Genomic DNA, 10,926 nt, shown 5'->3' on the forward strand with positions numbered 1-10,926 from the left:
CGAATACTAACCTTACGTATACTATGTGGGCTCGGTCAAACTAATTATCTATACCTGCAGGCATGAGTGCAGCGTCCCCAATAAAAGGACGTCGGTACGAATAATGTACCGAGTATGTAAGGCATGTAAATCAGTATATAAAGGACATGGAAGAAACATCGAGTAAAGGACTCAACCTGTAAGTCTGGATAGCTCTGTAAATAATGAAATATCTATAATGTCATGCATATGCATATAAATGTCATGTAATGCATAGGTCTGTACGTACATAACATCATCAAGCCTCTGAGGCCATCCCATCATATCTTCTCGGCTACTGTGGGCAAATCATCAACGTATACCAGCTAATCAGGTGGTGGTACGTATATAACGCCATAACATTTCCCATATANCATTAAGGGCAAGCCTATGGTACCAATTACATGCATGTGACTTCTTTTGTGAGGGTGAGCGATTTTCTTTGATATATGTGAGCATGAGATTCGAAAGTGTGGATTGATTTTACTTTCTTTGATTTGGTTGTGAGGGCACATGGTTTCATGAAGGATAGGTAACATTATTAGACTTCTCTAGGATATTGAGTGTTCAAGCCATGAGTGCATTGTGACATTGAGTCGGTTTTTGAGGCTAGGATAGTTGTGAGCATATTGTCTTTGTTTGAATATTTTTGAAGAATGACATAAGTAAAGGGAAGTGTATGATGATTGCATATGCTAGAGTTTAAGTGTTGCTATCAGCCATAATCATTGGTCTAGTGAGCTTCGAATATGTTAAGTGCTCATAGATAGAGTAAATTTTTGGTTGACTCGAGGACGAGCAACGTTTAAGTGTGGGGTGTTGATCATAGGCTATAATTACGTATTTTAGTCGATTATTACACTCTAATTTACTACACTTTAGTTGAGTTTGCGCTTTAATCTCTATTGTTTTGCACTAACTGTGTGTTTTATGCCTTGTAGGAGTGATTCCGAGCTATGTAGATGTTATGAAATGAATTCAAGTGATTTGGAGCCTTGAAGTCTGAGTAAAAGTTCAAGGAATTAAGCCGGGATCGTGTTTGGGGGTCAACGGATGATAGTTAGAGCGAACGAAGACTCGAGTAGGCATATTGCGCACTGTTTAGTAAAATATACATAACTTTTTGCTCAGAACTTTATTTGGGATCAACAATATATGGTTGGAAAGCTAACTCAAAGGGCTACAACTGTTATGTTTTACATTTTTCCAAATTCGAAACGGAACAGGGTAAAAAATGCGCGTCAATAGCGCGATCGAGCTCAGGTCGCGCTCGTCAGGCAGAACACTGGGCCACTAGCGCAACCACTAGCGCGACCACTAGCGCGATCGCGCTAGTCAAACCCGGGAAAAGTGTCCTTTTTCACTTTGGAGAAGGTATAATTGGTTGGGCCCAACCCTACATGGTATATATACATGGAAAAACGGTATTTTGAAGGAGGAGGACGTTTTTGAGAGGAAAACACAAGCACAGAGCCGCCGTGGAGGCCGGGTTTCATCTTTTCTTCCACCAACTTAGTCTTTTTATGTTTCTTTGTATGATTTTTTGTTTTTCTACCATGTCTATGTGGAGCTAAACTTCACGTTCTAGGGTTGTGGTTCTTTATAACTATTGTTATTCGGATATTGATTTTGATTGCTTAGTTTATCATATTGGTTTATTTATTTAATCCTGCATTTAATTATTTAATTGCTTGATTACCAATTGAATACTATCTAAGAATCTAGAGTTGAACTCGAAAGTGGGAATTCTAGATTGCATATAGGATTGAATAGAGCAAGTTCTTGAACCTGGGCATCGGGTAATGGATTCGCGGTTGGGATAGACATATACCTAATTGCCTTGCTTGGTTGATTTACAGGAATTATAAATGCGTTCTTGTTGATCTAACTCCATTGACATATAGGCGTTAGGTTAGCTTGAATAGGCGAGTAAGAACTCGACAGATTCTTATGAGCAATATTAACCCATTCAACCAATAAACAAGATAAATTAGTTAGTCAATTCAATTGAAGATACAATAGGAATGTTAGATAGCCCATAACCCCAGATTATTTTCATTACATTGATATCATAAAAATCTGCTCTTTCTCTGTTTAAAGTTCATTATTTATATTTCTTTATTTAATTAGTATAGAATCAAATACTTCTAGGTTTAATTCTTGTATAGATAATTAGGATAGTCTAATTTAGTTAATAGTTAATCACAAGTCCTCGCGGGATCGACATCCGACTTTTAGTCACTTTATTACTTGACGACCGCGTATACTCGCGTGTGCGTTTGGCCGCAACATAAGGTATCTAATGAATATGTTGTAGTTAAATGAATTGAAAGAAAGTTCAATGGCATCTATTTCATATAGGTATGCTGTCTAGTAACACGTAGCAGTAACAATAGAAATAAATGAAGCATTTGAACTCATGCTTTAATGGCAGACAAGTGGTGTGTGTGTGTGAGTCTCCTAGCGACATGATTTTTAACAGTGTACATAGGAATTGAAAGGCATATATAGCAGTTTGGATAACAAATAAATCATATGAATCCTATAAGCATGCTTGCTACCCTTCCATGCAAATACTAAGTATACCCGTTTCCTCATTTTTACTAATACCCCAATTGTTTATTACACAGTTATTACATACCCAATGATAAATGTGATTACAAAATATTATGAAACTAATGACAGTAGGCCCACAACAGGCCCAAAATGAAATACCTAACATTGCTTGGGCCTTCAACAACTCTTACATAGCATACCCAGATTTCCAACAGGGAACTATATTCATTAGCACAACCCAGAATCCATAGAAGAACTCAAACCAAACCAAACAACCATTGATGGACCATATTACCCAGACGTTGAATCACTTAAACCAACCGGTTTACATATTCAGCAGACAGTAGGAAGAAAGAACCGAGTGTCAGAGATAGCTCAGATCTCAGTAGTAAAGAGAGTGGCTAAAAGACCCCAAATCCCAGTGTGTCAGAGTTCACAAGGGTCTCAAATGGACCCCGAGCAGTGCTCACAATAGGGAGGTCAATGGTGAGAGTCTTGGTGGCCTTGGCTTTCAGCCGGCGAAGAATGATAGGTTCGGAATAGCACAGGTAACAAATGAGAGGGAGTGGACAATGGTAAAGGGACAGAAGTTGAGGAAATACACTTATAGCTTAGAAAGCAGACATAGAAATGTTAAAAACACAGAACATGTTAGTTTAAAAAGGACAACAAGACTTATAGGCAAATGACTATTATAGGTTCAACACTTAGCAAGGAGTAACACATTGGTAGAAAGCACATTGAGAGTTAGAGGAGAATCAAGTTCCCTGAGATTACAAGATCAGCCAGATTATCATACTAAGGTGCATATTATCTAACAAGTCTAAGTAGGGCATAAATTAAAAGGTTCAAAGCTTAAAGGTCCAAATTATGCTAAGGGTTCGTCACAACACCAGAAAACAGACTTACCAGTCCGTTACTAGGAAAAACAGTTTTAAACATTGTCAAGAAACACATACTAAGGTAGCCATCCTAGAGGTCTTACACAATTACTAGGGATATAGAATTAAGCAAACAAAGACATATTGAATGACACAATAGCAGGGAAGCAAGTCACAGTTAATAATGAAGGTTATAACACACTACAGATGTGAGACATTCATTATAGGGATTCAGAACAAAGTAGTAAAGCAAGCTTATGTCAAATAACAAATGTAGACATTCAGGTATCAAAACAGTAGACTAATATGAACATAAGAGGGTCTAAATCATTCAGGTGAAGCATATTCAAATAACATATCTCAGAACTAGCAGCTTTAGGTAAAATTAAATACTAAAGAGGTTCAAAACAAGTGCAAAACTAATAAGGTTGTATACAGAAGTAGCCCAGAACACATTAGCTAAACGAACTTAAGAGGGTCCCGAATTATTCAAATTAGCCATAGACACGTTTCATAACTGGCAGCATTAGGTGAACTCAAGTGCTAGGAAAGTTCAGCTTACAAAACCGGTTCAAATGCTAATATATTAAATCATGAAGTTCATAGGCATGAATATGCAGGGGTAAAGAATAAAATTGTAAAGCCAAGAGACTTACAGTTAAACAAACAATGAGAAAGAACAGATTATGAATGTCAACAAAGAGCAAGAACCCCATAATCTTAATGCGTCAAAGTTCCCAAGGGCTTCGAAGGAACCCCGGGCAGTGCTTGCATCAAGAAAAGGTTGATAAATTGAATCCCGGTAGCCTTGGCTTTTAGCCGGCCAAGAACCAAAGTACAGAACAAGAGAACGAGAGAATAAAAGAACAATAGCTTCAATTTTAGTGAAATCTCACGATTAAGGTCTGTCTCAAAAGGGAATAGGGAGAGGTTTATATAGTAGTTAAAAATTAACGCATAAAGTAAGGAAATACAATAGATTAAACATAAAATAAGGCAATATTCCATGCAAAATCAATTAGAATCAGTTTTAGGGCAAATCCAAGAAACCCTAATTTAGACGAGGAACAAAAAAATGGCAAAAAATCACACTGAATCGAAGTCATGGGGTCTGATAGTTAGTGGATAAGGTCAGAAACATGAAGATGATACAAAATCGAAATCAAAAGAACACTAATGACTCAGCTTCCATAAATAATCAAGTACCCAGTACTTGTAGCATTCAAAAGATGGGTAAGTAACTCTGTGTATGCAAGAAAGGAAAGGAATCATGGATGATTCCATGTAATGTCGGATTGGGGCTGGGATCTCAATGAGGACGGCTAGGGTTTAGGTTTGAAAGATGAGAGCGTGTGAGGATACAGAGGCAGCGGGTTGGTAGAAAATGGGCTAGGGTTTTGGGTAAGGGGTAATATAAAGAACGGGTAGGTTAATTATGGGTCGTTGATCATTTGAGATCAACAACCTGAATCACAAGGGGAACGGGGCAGGTTATTTGAAATAGGTTCTGTCTGGGTTATAATTAAAGGGGTCGTTTGGTCTTGGGCCAGGGTATTGGGCTAAGGATATTGGGCCAATTTGGTCCAAAAATTAGATTAAAGCTAGGTTATTATTTAAATATACAAAAATAATTTATAAAAATACTTGATAAATAAGTAAAGATATTATTTATACACGAAATGCTTAAAAATTAATAACTTTGTTTTATAAAAATATAAAATGCTATATTGACACAAATAATGTAAATAAAGTGCATTTCTGTATTAGTATGGGCATTACTGCAAAATTGTGCAAATAACTTAAAAAATACTAATGTAATTATGTAAAATGAGGTAAAATATTTGAAACATATATTATAGATGAAAATAATAATTTTAGGTAACTAAGTCATCACAAAATAATTTGAAGGAGTAATTAATAATTATTCTAGTAATTTAAATACAGGAAAATCAAAATAAAAGCTCTAAAATTATGAAAAATTATAGAAAATGCTCGTATAGGTTTGTAAGCCAAATAATGATGCAAAAATGATGTTTTGAAAGTATATATACTATTTGAGAAAATATGATGGCAAAATTGGGTATCAACAATAGCTATCAACACTCAAGTACCCATTCAATACTTCTCTGTAAGAGAGTGATTTTGCCCAATTTGGCCTCTCAAGTCTAAATGGATATTGAACAAAATAGTTGATAAAATTCTCAAGTCGGGTTTTACTATCTCTAGATTCAACTCTTTAATTAGGACTATAAATCTCTTGATTTCATCCCAAATTCTTGTTAGCCAAGTTTTTCTAGACTAAGTCTCTCTTTCTCAAGTAGAGACCAAGTCAAATAGGCATGAACTAATATTTACAACCATTAATTCTACAATTAAAAGCAAGAACAAAGCTAAATAATAAACACCCAACCATAAATTAAACACCCATTAGGTTTACATACTAGGGTTGGGTCACAATCCTAGTTAGAAATCTAGTTACTCATAATGGTTATGGAAGAAAATAAGAAAGAAAAGATGATAAAACTCATATTGAAAGATTAAAAGACAACACTCCAATGTTGAATCACCAAAGTAAGCTAAAGTTTCCAATAAGGAAAAACGGCTACAGGAGTTTCAATATTCAAAACTTGACCTAATTTCGTGAAACTAGTCTATTTATAAAAAGCTGGAAATTTCGGACAAAATTGCCCTTTCGCAGGTTTTGCGGCCGCACAATACCATGTGCGGTCCGCACTTTTTCTTCAATATTGATAGGAGCTGGATCTGCGGCTGCATAATTCTGAAATGCGGCCGCATCTCTTATGTTTTGCGATTCGGACAAATCCTGGTGCGGCCGCACAGGGCCCTTCTGCGGACCGCACAATTCTGAGTGCGGCTGCGTGACTGACTTCTGCAGCCGCACAATAATTGTGCGGTCCGCATTTCCTTTAGGCCTGAGATGTTAACCCTCTGAACTTCTGCTCTTGGTTAGCTTCTGCGGCCACACATTACATTAAGACTCTGATGGATTTCTTTCACATTCTGTGTTCGCAGATGGAAATTTGCTGTCCGTTTGGGCCTTTGTGCCTGATCTTTGTCCTTCAGTTCAGATCACTCCTTTTCTAAGTTGGATTTCATCTTTGTGGCTCATTTCCCAATACTCCTGCAATTAAGCATATTTTATCAGTTTTTGGGGTTACAATTAAATACTTTTGGACTAAAACGAAAGCAAAAAGTCGCTAATAAGTAGTCAAAATCGCCACTTATCGCTTACCTCGTTTCCAAGTCCACTTTCTGGTCTATAAATCACTCTAAAAGCCTCACGTCGGTGCCGAACAATCTGAAACTAGCCAAAGGTTGTACAAACTAATCAATAATTGCTCAAAAGTTCATAATTTAACTATTAGAGTAGTTTCCCAACCCAATTTAGAAGGTTCCTAAAATTCACCCCAGGCCCATGTGCCCAGACTTCGGAAAGTTTTGTAAGTAATTGTTACCCATAAACTCCCGAACATAAATTAATAATTTCTACTCAATTTCATAATTATTTTCGTGGTCTAATCCCATTTATATCAAAACCTAGGTTTTTCAACAAACTCCTAAACTTTCCATGTCTTACATGTTAAAATCTACCAAATTCTATGTATTTAACATACATTATATAGAAATCAAATACCTTTAATAGCTAGGTGAAAACCCCTCTCCAAGAAGCTCTAAAATCGGCTAAGAAATATTAGAAATGAACAAAATGGCCAAAGTTCCATTCTTATTAAAGTCACTACCCTGTTGACCCTTCTTCGAGATCGCGGAAGAAGCCTCGCGATCACGAAGGCAAAGCTCCCAGGCTTAGGAAAGTCTTCTTCGCCATCGCGAGAAGACTCTTGCAAACGCGATGCATTCAACCGCCGTCTCATCGCGAATGCCGGCGTCCACTTGCGAACGCGAAGGGAAACTTAAATGCCCAGGCCCTGGCCTTCTACGCAAACGCGACGAGGCAACCGCGAAAGCGAAGGCCATTGGTTCCAAGACTTCGTGAACGCGAGAGGACCTCCGCATTCGCGAAAAAGGAAATCAAAACCAGCATATCAGCAGTTTTGGACATAGCTCTAAGCGGTCCGAAATGCACCTGAGCCACCCGGGACCCCGTCCAACCGCAGCACCAAGTCCATCAACATAATAAGGACCTGCTCGAATCCTCGAAACATGTAAAACAATAATGAAACTAAGAACGCACTCCAAAACCAAATTGAATCAACTTATGAACTTCAAACTTCTCAACAAGCTTCGAATGCGCCGAATCATACTTAGACTACTCGAAATGACACCAAATTTTGCGTACAAGTCATAGATAACCATATGGAACCAACTTCAGTGAACTAGAAAACCTTCAGTGAACCAACTTCCAACATTAAGCGCCGAGACGCTCCCGGATCAATCGAGACTCGATCCAAATACACGCCCAAGTCCAAAATTATCATAGAACCTATTGGAACCATGAAATTACGGTTCCGAGGTCTTTTACTCAAGATGTTGACTGAAGTCAAATTTGGCCATCTTAGGCCACTATTAAGGAACTAAGTGTTCCGATTTCAACAAACCCTTTCAAACCCAAATCAACAATCCCCGCAAGTCATAAAACAGTAAAAGCACATACAGTAGTCTTAATTAGGGGAATAAGGTTCTAGAAAGAAAAACGACAGGTCGGATCATTATATTCTCCACCTCTTAAACAAATATTCATCCTCGAATGGGTATAGAATCATATCCGGAGTGATGAATAAGTGTGGATATATGCTCCTTATGTCGTCATAGGTCTCCCAAGTTGCTTCCTCGAATGGTAGACCCTTCCACTTGTCACAGCCCAAACTTGGGGGGCCGTGGCTAGCACTCGGTGTCGAGCTGGCCCGAGCAAACCACTCTGTAAGTTTTTTTTTCTTCTAACAATCATGGGCCAACATGGCCACAACATGTAATGTATAATATAAGTGGAAAAATACTGAATTAATGAGCTGTCTTTCTTAAAATATGAATACATATGGACCGTCAAGGCCTCTGACATACTGTACAAAATGAACCTTTGTCTACAAAGCCTCTTAAGATTATTTGACATCAAATGGGTAGGGTACCGGACTACCCATAAGTCTGTAGCAAAACTCTGACACGATGACTCATAGACTCGGCTGCACTCCGAATGAGGTGGAGTCTTACCGATCCTCCGCTGAATACTAACCTTGTATACTATGTGGGCTCGTCAAACTAATTATCTATACCTGCAGGCATGAGTGCAGCGTCCCCAATAAAAGGACGTCGGTACGAATAATGTACCGAGTATGTAAGGCATGTAAATCAGTATATAAAGGACATGGAAGAAACATCGAGTAAAGGACTCAACCTATAAGTCTGGATAGCTCTGTAAATTATGAAATATCTATAATGTCATGCATATGCATATAAATGTCATGTAATGCATAGGTNTATATATATATATATATATATATATATATATATATATATATATATATATATATATATATATATATACACATATATATATACACATATATATATACGCGTATATACACATATATATACGCGTATATAACGCCATAACATCATCACGCCTCTGAAGGCATCCTGTCATATCATCTCGGCCACTGTGGGCAAATTATCAATGTATACCGGCTGATCAGGTGGTGGTGCGTATATAACGCCGTAACCTTTTCCCATATCCATATACATATATACACATATATACGCGTATATAACGACATCTGGTCATAGGTCAATATAAATAAATGCAATGCATGAGAAGTACGATAATAAAATCTTTCGGAGTGTCATAACACCATTATGCCTGTGATTAATATCATAAAATCAGTTTACATATTTTCTGAGACCCATGAACAGATGATAGAATAATATGACACATGGGGAATCAAGAACATAAGCATCTCTAGTATTTCTATGAATAGAGTCATTTATGGAAATTGTGCATTTGCTCGTTTCGTTTGTATCGTATAGATCATGCCAAAAGAAAGAAGGGATAGCCTTAACATACCTTAGCCGATTCTCTTGACAATCTTTCATCATACGCCAATTGTGACGAAACACGTAACTGCGGATCGAAGCAGGGAAAAATCCGTATGAGCCAGAGCTTAGTTGCAGAACTATTAATCAAGTCAATTTATTTGGGATAGGAAAGAAAAGAGTTCATCAAGAGCTTTGGAGAAATGAAACCGTGTATTCCTACAGATGCCATATAACTCCTAAGAGCTAATTTTTGGAACTATATTGTATACACGAATGGGATGCAATAGATCTCAAATAGAATTTCGTAAAGTTGATCGGAAAGTCGTTTCATGACTTTCTTAAATACACATTGTGCATGTTTCCAAAAAATTTGCAAACTTCTTTTTTAGAATGACGCACTTCCAAACACATTTAAGGTGGAAAATGAATATTAGATTGAAAGAGATGGTAAAAGAAAAACTAAAAAGGCTGCAAAAGATAAGGATTAAAATGGTGACCTAAATAGTAAGTTCCACTCAATTAGTCATTTGTTGGCTGTGGCCTTGTGGTGTGTGTTGATGCAAGTAAAAGTTTCATACTTTAAAAAAAAAAAAAGTGGAAAACATTTTCAAACTCTTCTTAGAACCTAACTTCCAGTAACAATTTGCTTAATTAGAACCAAAAGCTTCCATTCACATCCGAAAAGGAACAAGACATATAATGTTCATGAAACTAACAAATCAATTTCACTAGCTCCACAAAATAAATGTTGTAACAAATTAACTCTATCCTACGTGCATCAAAAGAATTTGACAAAATACTGATTTCAAGTAGCAATTTTGCTTCATAATGAGTCTAGAGATGAATCTGGATGGTTTCGTAACAATAGGAAGGAAAGGGGAAAGAGAAATGAGAATGGATACGATTCTTATGTCTTTAAGACATTTTAAAGATTCCCTTTTTCTAAAATGGCAATGACTCACGTTAAAAGACTTGTTCTATTCTCTAATCTTGCCACATATTTTTAATGACTTAAGAGTCATTCATGGAAATGGGGAGGGTGCTGCCACGTGGGGGTGGGAGTGAGAAATGTTAATCTTTATCTACTTATTAGATAATTAGGTAGTGTCTCGTTATCCGGTAATTAGCCAATTACCCGTACAATTAAGAATTTTCTTAAATTACTTAAAATTCTACTTATTTTTAACAAACTTTATACATCCTACTATCATGTTCATGTGGTATCATATAAAATAAATACATATACTATTATTTCATTAAAACGTCCATTAAAAAATACTTATATTTTCTCAACTTATGATTTTTCTAATCTCATAAAAAAGAGTACAAATTTTCGTATGCTTATTCTTAAAATAGTAAAAAGATAACCTTCTTTTCTTGTGAGAAAATAATTTTTATCTTTACAATAAAGAAATTCTTTTTTTACTATAAATTCTCAAAACGGAAAAAGGATAACTTTTCT

General features: G+C 36.6%; 1 long non-coding RNA gene across 1 annotated transcript; it reads right to left on the reverse strand.

Annotated features, from left to right (window-relative positions):
* Positions 1–5,970: 5,970 nt before the first annotated feature.
* Positions 5,971–10,315, reverse strand: LOC109221470. Its single transcript, XR_002067267.1, has 3 exons — positions 9,493–10,315; positions 6,709–6,774; positions 5,971–6,597 (listed from the first exon to the last, which is right to left on the reverse strand). It is a non-coding gene; the product is annotated as an uncharacterized LOC109221470 (long non-coding RNA).
* Positions 10,316–10,926: the final 611 nt, after the last annotated feature.

This window comes from Nicotiana attenuata, unplaced genomic scaffold (genome assembly GCF_001879085.1).
Source record: "Nicotiana attenuata strain UT unplaced genomic scaffold, NIATTr2, whole genome shotgun sequence".
In the NCBI taxonomy this organism is placed as follows: Eukaryota; Viridiplantae; Streptophyta; class Magnoliopsida; order Solanales; family Solanaceae; genus Nicotiana; species Nicotiana attenuata.